We start from the raw sequence: 15,678 nt of genomic DNA, 5'->3' as shown, positions 1-15,678 counted from the left end.
ACATTTATTCTGTGTACATCATTCCAAGTCATTCATGGCACAGCATGAGACAATGAGACAGGGAGAGTCCAAGAAGTGCCATTTAACAGATACTTCAGATCTAACATAATGACAAGACTTAGTCAGCAATGCATAAATATTTGTGCAGTGAACCTAAAAGTCTTAACAATTCAGGTGCAGATTTGGCCAAATATTACTGAATTTTTTTAAACCAAATCACTTGCTTTAATATAATCACCATAAAAAAGTTTTAAATTTTTTTTGGCAAATGATCTACTTCACGATGAAGAATTGAAGATAAAGATGCTTTTGATGAATGACACTTTTAGATATGTTCTCTGAGCCAGAGAGATAGCGTTTTCCTTAGAGTGAGGTTTCCACTTGTAACTCCCCTGCCCCGCTGCCACGGCCCCTGCCTTCTCCTGTCCTTACCGAGAATCTCACTAAGGTTTTCATAGCTGGGGGACACCTCACGTTGAGATCTGAGGTTTCTGTGGGGTTCCCACAGGGACCTGCATCACTGTGGTCTCTCAGAGCACAGAAATACACCGCTGAGTCCCCAAGCTGCAAGGCTGTGATGGTAAGGCTGATGGAACTGGCCGTTTTCTGGAAGTTCAAAAACTACCGACCCTCTGTTGTATTCACTCATTGTAAGACTCCTGATGAATAAGGAAAATCATTTCCCCACTTGGTGTTTGTTTGTACCAGAATAAATAATAACTGTAACTACTAGCTTCATATACACAATCCAAGGTTACATCCTCCTTCTCCAGCATAGAAATTTCTGGCTGGTCTTTTTTTTTTCAATTGTTTTTTTTTTTTGTTTTTAAGAAGAAGTTGGGGGTAGGAGTTTAGCAATTAATTAATTTATTTTTGCTGTGTTGGGTCTTAGTTTCTGTGCGAGGGCTTTCTCTAGTTGTGGCAAGCAGGCACCACTCTTCATCGCGGTGTGCGGGCCTCTCACTATCGCGGCCTCTCTTGTTGCGGAGCACAGGCTCCAGATGCACAGGCTCAGTAGTTGTGGCTCACGGGCCTAGTTGCTCCGCGGCCTGTGGGATCCTCCCAGACCAGGGCTCGAACCCATGTCCCATGTATTAGCAGGCAGATTCTCAACCACTGCACCACCAGGGAAGCCCCTGGCTGGTCTTGAGTTACTTTCTGGGCTGTGATGGATCCTGGGGAGAAGAAAAAAATTTATGTATATAATATATATGGAAAGAGACAGGCAGAGAGACAGACAGAAAGAATTTGGCTGATTTTCCTGGTGGAACCCCAAGGGCTGCAAGGGACAAACATAGGACTAAGACTTCAAATTCCTGGACCCGTTACTCAACTCTCCTACACACCAGCAGACAATAATAACCTGCCCTACCCCCAAACATGGGAGCTGAGTGGAGCTGAGTCTGTTTGTGGCCATCCTTCCCAGCCTTACCAAGGCGGACGGAGGCTATGAAAACTCTCAGCAGGCCAGGGAACCCCATGTTGGAAGCTCTTCCTCTGAGTGAAATGTGCTGTGTTCTGTCTCAAATTCAGGTCTAAATGCCTGCCCTGTGCCTGACAGGGCACGTGCACAGGTACTGAAGTGTGAGATGCTTCTGCACCAGAACAGAAAATGTAACTTGCTGCTATCAGTTTGCCTATGGCACATCATGGCTTGTTGACATGGTTGGTGAATCTAACCTGCCTATTTAGACTTTATTGTGATTAAGTTGCCAATAATTATATCAGTGCTGCAGCCATTGGCCATATTCAGCTAATGCATCTAGGATAGACAAAAGTTTTATAACTAATACAATTTGTTATGATTATGGTGACTTCTGAGAACAAATAGTCATCCATATTTTTGTATGGGTTTTTTTTTTTGGCCTGCAGCCAAACTCTACAGTGAAATAAGCTCACAGATTCTTCTTCCAGACAGGAAGGTCAAACTATTTACCCTCAGTCATCATAACTTTTCTTCCTTCACTCCAAGGCATTGGTTCCTGGGGAAATTTACATTGGATAAAATTCCTTGTCTGCTTAATGCTATCACAGCAAGTTTCCTGGTGGACAAAATTTGTCCAGCTGTATGTGTCTAATGCCAATCAATAGTCAGTCTGTGTTAGAAACACCTTGCTTTCAAGTATCCCATCCTATAGTCAAAATGAATGCAAAATCACCAGACCATGCATTCCTAGTTCCTTATATCAAAAATGTAGCCATTCAAAAATCACAAATGCCTTTTCATCCCACTGCTGCAGCAGCTCTGGCTCGTTTCACTGAGAGCAGCGCCTCAACAGCCTTACGTCTCAGCCGCGTGAAAATTTGTGTATGATTTGCTTGGCATCCCTGTGCTGATCTATGATTGTGATTCAGCTGATGCAGCTTTTAGTCATCTATTCCTTTTCTCTTCCCTAAATGGATATATTAATATCGTGACATCTAACGTCCATCTTACATTAAGAGAAAATAGATGTTTTTGAAAGTCAGTCTAGAGAAGGGAGGAGTCTTTCTGGCTGAACAGGGACACTTCTGGGGATCAGAGCTTGGGTCTTCTTTAAGACTGACATCCACCCTATTCTCCCTGAAGAACAAGTCCCAACCTCCTGGGTTTCTAGGAATTAGATCTGACCTTGATTTATTTTCCTGAAAAGCTCTAAATAAACACAACACTGCCCAAGGAGAGAATATACCTCTTCCTCCCAAGGCTGCTCACTTCGCCCTCCTGCTCCCCTTGGGTTTGTGTTCAGCTCCCCCTGCAGCCCCTCTCACCGTGTCACTCAGAGCACAGTAGTACACAGCCGAGTCTGATGCTTGCATTGAGGGTTTCTGCAGGTGGAAGGAGCTGTCACTCGTAACAAGAGTGGCCTGAAAACCTTGATGCTCTGCCCTCTGGCTTGCTTTCGAGCCCTTCAGGAGGAGTTGCGGAGCTTTGTTGAGATACTGGACGTACCAGAAAAGATAGGGATTTGAACCAGAGGTCTGGTAAGTGCAGTGCAGGGTCGTAGGCGCCCCCTCTGAGACAGTCACTGGGCCTTCTGTCTGGTTCACTGAGTCTCCATTGGTCCCTCCTACAAGAGAATCACTTTTTTATGTTATAAATGGAGAGAAGGAGAGTTTTCAGCCAGAGAAGAAAACTAAAAGTTACCCATAATTATAGGAAAATTAAAAATGATGAACATTTAAGATAAAATGTTACTTACTGAATATTAAGAAGATCACAAGAACAGAATGAGTGGCAGAAAACATGTTGGCAACGGTCTTTGCTCCCTAGGATACACCAAATCTAATGGGGCTAGTTTGCAGCTGAATATTATAGAAACTCCTCACTTAGAAACTGAGAGCCCCTTTCTGCACAGCAACAGTAATGTCTTGTGGCTACAAAGTAAACAAGTCAAACCAGCACCTGAATAAGAAGAGGAACCACATTTGTAGGAAACCCCGCCCTCTGGTGGGCATGCTGAACATTGCACCACAGCTATATCTGCTTGTGGCATAAGCAAAGGAGAATGGGACAGGAGTCAGAAGAGAGCTCTAAACACGAGCATGCTTAGGGAAATACTCAGTTGTTGCTTCCATCATTTTCTGCATGGTACAAGTATCTCTAGCTACCCAAATAATCCCAGGCAGGATTTTTAACTGGAATAGTCAGAGGTCTCTTCCTTGCATATGTCTCCATGACTCCCATGGGTAAGAGAGGGATTCATCTGCCTAGAAAGTGCTCCCTAATCTCCCCAAATCCTTTGCCTGAATTACTATTCATCCCCAAGACTCATTCAGCATGCCACAGAGGAAAGATTACCTAAGGAAGGTCTCAAGTAATGTATGGTTGGTTGAAAAGGTTTTTATCCTATCCATCATGAAATGACATATTTGTAAAATACAATAAAAACAAATTACTGTAACTTCTTCACTGATAAAGGTAGAGTTGACCTTCCTTCCAACTGGAAAACTGGACAAACTATATGAAACAACTTTTGGACATTGGACTACAGGTAGCACAGAGATAAGGAAAACAGATGAGGTGCGCCCGAACATTGCCCAGCTTACTTCATGGAGGCAGCTTCTCGGCACCAGTGCAGGAGCGATTTACCAAAAATAGCCCAGCTGTCTCACGGTGAGATTGAGACTGAATAGGAGATTGGGGATCTTAAAGCACCTAGAATTTGTGGACCACTGTACCAGAGAGGAGGGACGTGTACAAACAGAGAGAGAGAGAGAGAGATAATGACAGGGGGTCACTGTGAATCCTGTGCAGAGTACTAATCTGCAACAAGAGAGAAAACTCATCGAGTTTGGTGAACCACCCTGAAGGGGCCTCCTTTGGGCCCATGAACCATACTTAGATAACAGCAGCCTTACACCTTTAGCCTTATGAGGGATAGGTGACCTTACTTAGGTGTCTTGGTTCTTGAAACACCTTTTATTTTATTTTTTATACAGCAGGTTCTTATTAGGTATCTATTTTATACATATTAGTATATATATGTCAGTCTCAATCTCCCAATTCCTCCAAACACCACCCTCTCCCACCCCGCTTTGCCCCCTTGGTGTCCATATATTTGTTCTCTACATCGTGTCTCTATTCCTGCCTTGGAAGCCGGTTCATCTGTACCATTTTTCTAGATCCCACATATATGCTTTAATATATGATATTTGTGTTTCTCTTTCTGACTTACTTCACTCTGTATGACAGTCTCTAGGTCCATACACGTCTCTACAAATGACCCAATTTCGTTCCTCTTTATGGCTGAGTAATATTCCATTGTATATATGTGCCACATCTTCTTTATCCATTCGTCTGTCAATGGGCATTTAGGTTGCTTCCATGACCTGGCTTTTGTAAACAGTATTGCAATGAACATTGGGGTACATGTGTATTTTTGAATTTTGGTTTTCTTTGGGTATATGCCCAGCAGTGAGATTGCTGGGTCGTATGGTAGTTCTACTTTTAGTTTTTAAGGAACCTCCATACTGTTCTCCATGGTGGCTGTATCAATTTACATTCCCACCAACAGTGCAAGAGGGTTCCGTTTTCTCCACACCCTGTCCAGAATTTGTTGTTGTAGATTTTCTGATAATGCCCATTCTAACCAGTGTGAGGTGATACCTCATTGTAGTTTTGATTTGCATTTCTCTAATAATTAGTGATGTTGAGCAGCCTTTCATGTGCTTCTTGGCCATCTGCATGTCTTCTTTTTAGAAATGACTATTTAGGTCTTCTGCCCATTTTTGGATTGGGTTGCTTGTTTTTTTAATATTGAGCTACATGAGCTGTTTATATATTTTTTAAACTAATCCTTTGTCCGTTGATTCGTTTGCAAATATTTTCTCCCATTCTGAGGGTTGTCTTTTCATCTTGTTTATAGTTTCCTTTGCTGTGTAAAAGCTTTTAAGTTTCATTAGGTTCCATTTGTTTATTTTTGTTTTTATTTCCATTACTCTAGGAGGTGAGTCAAAAAAGATCTTGCTGTTGTTTATGTCAAAGAGTGTTCTTCCTATGTTTTCCTCTAAGAGTTTTATATTGTGTGGTCTTAACATTTGGGTCTTTAATCCATTTTGAGTTCATTTTTGTGTATGGTGTTAGGGAGTGTTCTAATTTCATTCTTTTACATGTAGCTGTCCAGTTTTCCCAGCACCACTTATTGACGAGACTGTCTGTTCTCCAATGTATAGCCTTGCCTCCTTTGTCATAGCTTAGTTGACCATAGATGCATGGGTTTATCTCTGGGCTTTCTATCCTGTTCCATTGATCTATATTTCTGCTTTTGTGCCACTACCATACTGTCTTGATTACTGTAGCTTTGTACTATAGTCTGAAGTAAGGGAGCCTGATTCCTCCAGCACCATTTTTCTTTCTCAAGATTGCTTTGGCTATTCAGGGTCTTCTGTGTTTCTATACAAATTGTGAACGTTTTTGTTCTAGTTCTGTGAAAAATGCCATTGGTAGTTCGATAGGGATTGCACTGAATGTGTAGATTCGGTGCAATTCCTATCAAGCTTTGGGTAGTATAGTCATTTTCACAATATTGATTTTTCCAATCCAAGAACATGGCATATATCTCCATCTGTTTGTGTCATCATTGATTTTTTCATCAGTATCTTATAGTTTTCTGAGTACAGGTCTTTTGTCTCCTTAGGTAGGTTTGTTCCTAAGTGTTTTATTCTTTTTGATGTGATGTTAAATGGGATTGTTTCCTTAATATCTCTTTCTGATCTTGTGCTGTTAATGTGTAGGAATGCAAGACATTTCTATGCAATAATTTTGTATCCTGCAACTAAACCAAATTCACTGATGAGCTCCAGTAGTTTTCTGGTGACATCTTTAAGATTATCTATGTATAGTAGCATGTCATCTGCAAACAGTGACAGATTTACTTCTTCTTTTCCAATTTGGATTCCTTTTATTTCTTTTTCTTCTCTGATCTCAGTGGCTAGGACTTCCAAAACTATGTTGAATAAAAGTGGCCAGAGTGGATATCCTTGTTTTGTTCCTGATCGTAGAGGAAATGCTTTCAGTTTTCCACCATTGAGAGTGATGTTTGCTGTGGGTTTGTCGTATATGGCCTTTATGATGTTGAGGTATTTTCCCTCTGTACCCACTTTCTGGAGAGTTTTTATCATAAATTAGTGTTGAATTTTGTCAAAAGCTTTTTCTGCATCTATTGAGATGATCATATGGTTTTTATTCTTCAATTTATTGATATGGTGTATCACACTGATTGATTTGTGTATATTGAAGAATACTTGCATCCCTGGGATAAATCCCACTTGATCACGGTGTATGATCCTTTTAATGTATTGTTGGATTCTGTTTGCTAGTATTTTGTTGATGATTTTTGCATCTATATTCATCAGTGATATTGGTCTGTAATTTTCATTTTTGTAGTATCTCTGTCTGGTTTTGGTATCAGCGTGATGGTGGCCTTGTAGAATGAGTTTTGGAGTGTTCCTTCCTCTGCAATTTTTTGGAAGAGTTTGAGAAGGATGGGTGTTAGCTCTTCTCTAAATGTTTGATAGAATTCACCTCTGAAGCCATCTGGTCCTGGACTTTTGTTTCTTGGAAGATTTTTAATCACAGTTTCAATTTCATTATTTGTGATTGGTCTGTTTATATTTTCTGTTTCTTCCTGGTTGAGTCTTATGATGCCTTGTATTTCTTATGATGCCTTGTATTTCTGTCTCTTATGATGCCTTGTATTTCTGGGGTGTCCATTGTAACTTCTCCTTTTTCATTTCTAATTTTATTGATTTGAGTCCTCTCGCTCTTTTTCTTGATGAGTCTGGCTAAATGTTTATCAATTTTGTTTATCTTCTCAAAGATCCAGCTTTTAGTTTTATTGATCTTTGCTACTTTTTTCTTTGTTTCTCTTTCATTTATTTCCTCTCTGATCTTTATGATTTCTTTCCTTCTACCAACGTTGGGTTTTGTTTGTTCTTTCTCTAGTTCCTTTAGGTGTAAGGTTAGACTGCTTATTTGAGGTGTTTCTTGTTTCTTGAGGTAGGATTGTATTGCTATAAACTTCCCTCTTAGAACTGTGTTTGCTTCATCCCATAGGTTTTGGATCATTGTGTTTTCATTGTCATTTGTTTCTAGGTATTTTTTCATTTCTTCTTTGATTTCTGCAGTGATCTCTTGCTTATTTAGTAACATATTGTTTAACCTCCATGTGTTTGTGTTTTTTACGTTTTATTCCCTGTAATTTATTTCTCATCTCATAGCGTTGTGGTCGGAAAAGATGCTTGATATAATTTTAATTTTCTTAAATTTACTGAGGCTTGATTTGTGACCCAAGATGTGGTCTGTCCTGGAGAATGTTCCGTGTGCACTTGAGGAGAAAGTGTAATCTGCTGTTTTTGGATGGAATGTCCTGTAAATATCAATTAAATCGACCTGGTCTATTGTGTCATTTAAAGCTTGTGTTTCCTTCTTAGTTTTCTGTCTGGATGATCTGTCTATTGCTGTAAGTGAGGTGTTACAGTCCCCCACTATTATTGTGTTACTGTCGATTTCCTCTTTTATAGCTGTTAGCATTTGCCTTATGTATTGAGGTGCTCCTATTTCGGGTGCATATATATTTATAATTGTTATATCTTCTTCTTGGATTGATCCCTTGATCGTTATGTAGTGTCTTTTCTTGTCTCTTATAATATTCTTTATTCTGAAGTCTATTTATCTGATATGAGTATTGCTACTCCAACTTTCTTTTGATTTCCATTTGCATGGAATATCTTTTTTCATCCCCTCACTGTCAGTCTGTATGTATCTCTAGGTCTGAAGTGGGTCTCTTGTAGACAGCATATGTATGGGTCTTGTTTTTGTATCCATTCAGCGAGCCTGTGTCTTTTGGTTGGGGCATTTAATCCATTCACATTTAAGGTAATTATGGATATGTATGTTCCTATTACCATTTTCTTAATTGTTGTGGGTTTGTTTTTGTAGGGTTTTCTTCTCTTTGTTTCCCACTTGGAGAAGTTCCTTTAGCATTTGTTTTAGAGCTGGATTGGTGGTGCTGAGTTCTCTTAGCTTTTGCTTGTCTGTAAAACTCTTGATTTCTCCATCAAATCTGAATGAGATCTTTGCTGGATAGAGTAATCCTAGTTGTAGGTTCTTCCCTTTCATTACTTGGAGTATATTGTGCCACTCCCTTCTGGCTTATAGAGTTTCTGCTGAGAAGTCAGCTGTTAACCTTACAGGAGTTCTCTTGTATGATATTTGTTGTTTTTCCCTTGTGTGCTTTTCATAATTTTCCTTTGTCTTTAATTTTTGTCTCTTTGATTACTATGTGTCTCAGTGTGTTTCTCCTTGGGTTTATCGTGCCTGGGACTCTCTGTGCTTCCTGGACTTGAGTGGCTATTTCCTTTCCCATGTTAGGGAAGTTTTCGACTATGTTCTCTTCAAATATTTTCTTGGCTCCTTTCTCTCTCTCTTCTCCTTCTGGGACCACTATAATGCGAATGTTGGTGAGTTTAATGTTGTCCCAGAGGTCTCTTAGGCTGTCTTTATTTCTTTTCATTCTTCTTTTGTTTTTCTGTTCCATGGCAGTGAATTCCACCATTCTGTCTTCCAAGTCACTTATCCATTCTTCTGCCTCAGTTATTCTGCTATCGATTCCTTCTAGTGTATTTTTCATTTCAGTTATTGTATTTTTCAACTCTGTTTGCTTGTTCTTGAATTCTTCTCGGTGTTTATTCTTTAATTCTTCTAGGTCTTTGTTAAACATTGCTTGCATCTGCTCAGTCTTTGCCACCATTCTTTATCTAGGGTCCTGGATCACTATCATTATTCTGAATTCTTTTTCTGGAAGGTTGCCTATCTCCACTTCATTTAGTTGTTTTGAAACACCTTCTTTTCACTTCTTGTCACATTCTTGTTTCAATTCAAGTAAGTAATTTTTTAAGAAAGTTGAGTTTAGATACTTCATAGTATTAGCCAGACTCTCTTCATTCCAGAGGCACGTGTGTGGTGTTTACCTGTCTCCTGTTTAGTTGTATTATTAGGGATTCAGGAATCTCAATGTAAAGAACTGTTTGCTCAATGTCGGTCAGCTTGTTTGTCTAGTTTCTTGTGCAATTATTGTGCTAGTGAAGTGAACACAGCAGAAGATTTGACAGGGTCATTTCATAGCTTATTCTTTCCCTAGGATTGGGTTTACTTTATGCAAAGTATGACTGTATTTATAGCAAGAAGTCAAAACATTGTTACTTGCTCACATCAACCATTTTAAGGCATGGGGACTTTGTTTCTGCAGACACATGTGATGTTGCCTTACACAGGCTCTCAGGGCAGTGCTGTCAATCTAGTAACAATGGCTATGACTAAGTCAGTTGAACACAGGAATCGTCTTCTTCAAATGATACATATTCACCTACATAGATTTTCTCACCAGGTAAAATGATCTATTTTTTTAGCTCTTACTAAAATTAGGGTCTTGAGTAGAGTTATCCTGCTGGCAAGACTCTCTGGCTCAGCAGACCACCTAGGTACTCTTATATTGTTCTGCGTGTTCAGGAATCCCTAGGCTCAAGCATTGATTCTGGAAATTTACAGAGTTGTCTACAATGTGTAAACCAAAACCAGACACGATTCCTATCTCAAATTGCTTTCAGTTGAGTGAGGAGCAGGTAAGTAAAACAAATCGTATGCCCTGCCTGTACTTCCACTAGCCTGGACCCAGCCATGTGGAATGAGGGCTCAGACTGGAAGTAGAGAGCTGATGCAGTTATCACCAGGGGAATAAAACCTGCTTGAATACTTTATTTCCTCTATTTAGATTTATTTTTGTTCTTTTATCTCCCTCTCCATTTCTTTGGCCTGTTTATCCTGTTGTTTAACTCCCAATGCTCAGGTGTCCAACACCCAGTGTGCAGGACTCCAGAATGTTAGGGAAGAAGGCAGTGTTTACCTTCAGGTGGGCGTCCAGACATCCACCCTGTTAGGTGAGGATAGTGACTACATCCTCCAGTACCAATAAAACTATGATAACTGTTAAATTCTCCATTATGCAGTATGCAGAAAGCAAACAGCATGGCTGGCTGAGAAGCAGCAGGAGGTTTTGTTTGGAGTTACATAAAAGTTGACAGAACTATTCCTCTAGTTTCTTGATCCTTTGGTGGAATCGTCAAGAAAATCTTGGCTCATGTGTTACGCAAGACAAATTGCCCTACAAGATCCCTGTATAGCACAGGGAACGATACTCAATATCTTGTAATAACCTATAATGGAAAAGAATCTGAAAAAGAATAGATACGTATGTATAACTGAATCACTTTGCTGTACACCTGAAACTAACACAACACTGTAAATCAACTACACTTCAGTAAAAATTTTTTAAATGTTTAAACAATATTCTTAACACTTTTATCCATTTAAAGAACTGAGATGCTTTTATTTGTAAAGTGCCGTTATTCCATTTGTCTTTCATTTGATAAAAATAACATAAAGAACACAAAGGACTCAAAACTAAGGGGAGTTTTCTAAGTTAGCAATACAGATGATTAGAAATATGCTTTTATTATTTAATTTGTTGCTATCAAACAAAAAACTACAAATCTAAAAATTCCCATGTAATTCCTACTCCCCAGAGGTAGGCAAACAGTTTTTCTGTGAAGGGTCAAATAGCAAATAGTTTAGGTTTTGAAGTCATATAGTCTCTGTCGTGACTACTCAACTGTGCTCTTATAACACGAAGCATCCATGGTCAATGCATAAATAAATGGACATGCCTGTTTTCCAATAAAACTTTATTTACAAACACAGGTGGCAGGCTGCTCTGCCCTGTGGGCTGTGCTTTGCCAATCCCTGCTATGCCAGAAGAATGTATCCATAAACTTCCAAAGATTTCTTCTTTTTAATAAATATTATCATATCTTTTTGAGGAGACTTAAAATAAAGAATACATTAATGGATAGAAAAGAAGAAGAAGGAAATTAGATGATCCTAATGCCTAAGATACACTGATGCTGAGTTTTCAAGGGTGAGACACACAGATGTGGACGCTACAATTAAGGAACTCACAGAAGTAGTAGTGAAAATAGGTCTTAATCAAATCATCAAAGAAATAAAGGAGAAACTGCAAATGTGAAAATGCAAAGGTCTATAATTCTAAAAATGCCACCTGAGCTTCCTTCAGCTACAGACTCTTGGACAGATGTATAAGAATGAATAGGCATTTACTGTTTTTTTTACTCTTTTGAAGGGAGGAAAAAAATTTAGGAAAAGGAAAATAAATAAGAAATCCCCTACAGTTGCTATGAAGGGGTCATAGAGTAGGAAAAAGGTACTTTTAAGAAACTTAAGGACTTCCCTGGTGGTACAGTGGTTAAGAATCCGCCTGCCAATGCAGGGGACATGGGTTCAAGCCCTGGTCAAGGAAGATCCCACATGCCGTGGAGCAACTAAGCCTGTGCACCACAACTACTGAGCCTGCACTGTACAGCCCGTGAGCCACAACTACTGAGCCCACGTGCCACAACTACTGAGCCTGCGTGCCACAGCTACTGAAACCCGCGTGCCTAGAGCACGTGCTCTGCCACAAGAGAAGCCACTGCAATGAGAAGCCCGCGAACTGCAACAACGAGTAGCCCCCACTCACCACAACTAGAGAAAACCCGCACGCAGGAACAAAAACCCAACGCAGCCCAAAATTAATTAATTAATTTAAAAAAAAGAAACTTAAATAATACCAGTATTGTTGAAGAGAGAGAGAGACAGAGAGGGAGAGAGATTAGGAGTACATTGTGAAATGAGGTTGGAGAGGTAACAAGATCCTAAATTATGCAAGGTTTTGTAGGTCATATTAAGAAGGTTTGGGACTTCCCTCGTGGCACAGTGGTTAAGAATCCTCCTGCCAATGCAGGGGACACGGGTTTGAGCCCTGATCCAGGAAGATCCCACATGCCGTGGAGCAACTAAGCCTGTGCACCACAACTAGTGAGCCTGCGCTCTTGAGCCTACGAGCCACAACTACTGAGCCCACACACTGTGACTGCTGAAGCCCATGCACTCTAGGGCGTGTGTACCCCAACTACTGAGCCTGGCCTGCGTGCTGCAACTGCTGAAGCCTGTGCACCTAGAGTCCGTGCTCCACGGCAAGAGAAGCCGCCACAATGAGAAGCCTGTGCACCGCAACGAAGAGTAGCCCTGGCTTACCACAACTAGAGAAAGTCCGCGTGCAACAACGAAGACACAATGCAGCCAAAAATAAAATAAATAAAAATTTTAAAAGAAGTTTCTCTTTATTCTAAGAGCAAATGGGGATCCAGGTGACTGACATGCTCAAATCTGCACTCTGACAAGATCATTCTCACTGTGGTACAGAGGACTACATTGAAGAATGATGGGGTGTGTCACATGCTGAGGAGCAAGGGACTAAAATGGATTTTTAATTAGGATGGTGGAGGTGAATTAGTGTGTGGGGTTTGTGACATCTTCTGGAGACCTTTCGGAAGCAAAGTCAACAGAACTGGGAGATAGACTGGATATAGTATTTCAAAAATGAATAACTATGAAGCAAAACACCCCATATGAGTCTTAATATACCCTGGGGATAGCAGAAATTGCTATTTGCCTAAAGAATGTCCATTCTCTCCTATTTCTTACTAATAGAACCACAGTTTTGATGTGAGTGACAACATGCTGAGACTGAAAAAATACTGACATCCCAGACTCCTTTGCAGACGGGAGAAAGGTGGGGACATGGAATAACACTCTGGTCAGTGAAATGTAAGTAGCAGCTGTTGGGTGGATTTTCTGGAAATGATTGACTTGGCCAGCATGTACTCATTTGCCCCTTGACCTTCTCTTTCTTTCTGCCTGGAATGTGTGTAAAGTGGATGGATCTCTAGCAGTTTCTGCCAAGTATATAAACAAAAGTGACACTTTAAGGACAAGAGACAGAGAGCTAGAAGGAAGCCCCTTGATTTTTTATAACATGATGACGGTAGTATACCAGCCCTGGACTGCATATGATACATATGACAGCGCTTCTTTACGTGAGAGGAAAGTAAACTCCACCTTGTTGAAAAGATTAGTATTTGAAATTTTTGTAAGTTGAAGCTGACCCAGTCTCTAACTGATATAGAAGATGTTCATTAAAAATACAATGCATCGGGCTTCCCTGGTGGCACAGTGGTTGAGAGTCCGCCTGCCGATGCAGGGGACACGGGTTCGTTCCCCGGTCTGGGAAGATCCCACATGCCGCAGAGCGGCTGGGCCCGTGAGCCATGGCCGCTGAGCCTGCGTGTCCGGAGCCTGTGCTCCGCGACGGGAGAGGCCACAAAAGTGAGAGGCCCGCGAACCGCAAAAAAAAATAAAAATAAAAAATGCAATGCATCAGTGCATCAGAGTCTGATTGAGTAAGTGCCTAATAACCCAGATCTTCAAGGTGCTGTAGGTGATTCTGATATAGGTGATGTTGGTGGTTGAAGCTCTGGAATGTGGTTTTCACAGTCCTACCAACCTTTCGCCTGCCCTCCCCCACCTTTTCCACCAAGCATCACATAAGTACAAATGCGCTTTCTCCACAAACACATTTTCAGTAGCATCAAAAATGTATCAAAAAAACTATTCTTACCAGAAGCAAGAATAAAATGGATGGAAAACTGTTATATATGTGATAATAGAAGTATCCACTTTCAAAACACAACATTTTAGGACCTGGTAGCTGAGAACATCTCTCACTTGTATGGGGAAAGATTATGACTCTCTGATAAATTCCCATCTCCTTAATGGAGAAATTGAAGCTTGGAAATCACACAACTAATAAATGGGAGAATCAGATTCAGATCTTTGTCTCTACTACTCCAAAGATTCAGATCTTTGTATCTATTATTATACAACGTTTTCACTGCTCAGCTTTAAAATGAAAAGTTTGGTTGAAAGAGTCCTAAGATCCTTTTTAACTCTAATGTCTGATGAATCTACTGTTGGAATTAGAGAAATGCAAAAATCCTCTCATGCATCTCAAAGCCCCACCTAAGTCTTGAGGAGGCTGTACATATAACAGATGAGACCTTCTAATACTGACAAGTCCTTCCTCATCCTCCACAAGTGACCTGGTAAAATTAGAGCTTGAAAGGTCTTTAGGCTCATCAGTCCAAATCCTTTGTTTAAAGTGAGGAAACTGAAGGCTGCTACACCGATGGTGTGCTTAAGGACACAGAGCCAGGATGGGCAGAGCTGAAGCTGGTATTTCAGTTTCCCGTTCTAAATCTCATGGCCTTTACCCTAGTCTAACATGCTGCCAAAAACATCAGGAATTTGACAGGCCTCCCTTTCCTGTTGCCAGCTGTTTGTAGACTCTCCTTTGTGGGAAGACATAACCACCAACTCTACACACTGTTGCGGCTTCTAAGAGGCAGCTCTGGCAGGGTTTGCGCTGGGGCTGCAGTTGCCTGGTGAGCACTGTGTATCCGTAGCACAGAGGTAAGTAGCAGTGTCTGCAGCCTGGGAAGCCGTGATGGACAGGGAACTGCCTTTGATGGAGTTGTCAAACGTGACTCGCAGTCTTCCACTACGCTTCTCTCTCTCTTTTGAATGTATTAAAATCAGGTGGGCAAAGCCTCTCCTTGAATCCTGTCTGTACCAATGTAAGGTGTCTATAGCAGTTTTATAACTGCAGTTCATGGTGGCATTTTCACCCTCCTGGATGCTCAGGGCCTGAAGATTCTCTTCTCCTTGCTGGCTATTCACCCCTAGGCAGAAACACAAGGCCAGAGGCCAGGAGTGAGTCACTGCATTTTCACTCTCTAGTGTTTGCATTTCCTTCCATAATTTGGGGGTACATTTCCCAATTAACAAGAAGATTTTGCGCCTCTGTCTTGTGGGCTCGGAACTTTGGTCACCCTCTTCCCATCGCCAAGAGCCCCAACTCACTGGCCAGTTGAAGCCACAGAATCACCAAAGACACGGTCAGGAGTTTCTCCATTCTTCCTCCTTATTGGGATCACAGGAGACTCAGCTCCAGAGCCTGAAATGAAGCCAGGTTCCTCAGTCTAGTTCTTTTTTCTGGGTATATTTATCTAGTCTCTCTGGATCCCAGAGAGAGACTCAGGCTTCTTACCCAGCCAATCAGAGGAAGCTCAATCCTGCGCTTTCAATACCAACATGTTGATTTCAAACCAAGCAAGTCTGAGGAGAGAGGGTACTGCCATCTTGTGGTAGCAACATCATCCTGCTAAGAGAGCCGGCTGTGGAAG

General features: G+C 40.9%; 1 protein-coding gene and 1 pseudogene across 8 annotated transcripts in view; one reads left to right on the top strand and one right to left on the bottom strand.

Moving 5' to 3' along the window:
- Window positions 1–15,678, top strand: part of LOC115803651 (sal-like protein 2) — a 900,219-nt gene that overhangs the window by 541,072 nt on the left and 343,469 nt on the right. For 6 of the 7 annotated variants that reach the window (XR_016391489.1, XR_016391490.1, XM_089905393.1 and 3 more), the window contains one exon: window positions 13,088–13,204. The exons of the other annotated variant lie outside the window; for it this stretch is intronic. The gene's annotated coding sequence lies outside the window, so the exon portion shown is untranslated. The remainder of the gene's footprint in view (window positions 1–13,087; window positions 13,205–15,678) is intronic. 7 annotated transcript variants of the gene reach the window in all.
- LOC149750241 (T cell receptor alpha variable 18-like) lies at window positions 1,814–10,407 on the bottom strand (annotated as a pseudogene). The gene is made up of 3 exons (XR_016391827.1): window positions 10,386–10,407; window positions 3,183–3,357; window positions 1,814–3,050 (listed from the first exon to the last, which is right to left on the bottom strand). The product of XR_016391827.1 is annotated as a T cell receptor alpha variable 18-like (transcript).

The sequence above is a fragment of the Delphinapterus leucas genome, chromosome 2, assembly GCF_059928025.1.
Source record: "Delphinapterus leucas isolate spDelLeu-1000000601 "Yukka" chromosome 2, BTC_Dleu_Yukka2, whole genome shotgun sequence".
Lineage (NCBI taxonomy): Eukaryota > Metazoa > Chordata > Mammalia > Artiodactyla > Monodontidae > Delphinapterus > Delphinapterus leucas.
The sequence above is the reverse complement of the archived record's forward strand: the minus strand, read 5'-3'. Positions and strand labels throughout refer to the sequence as shown.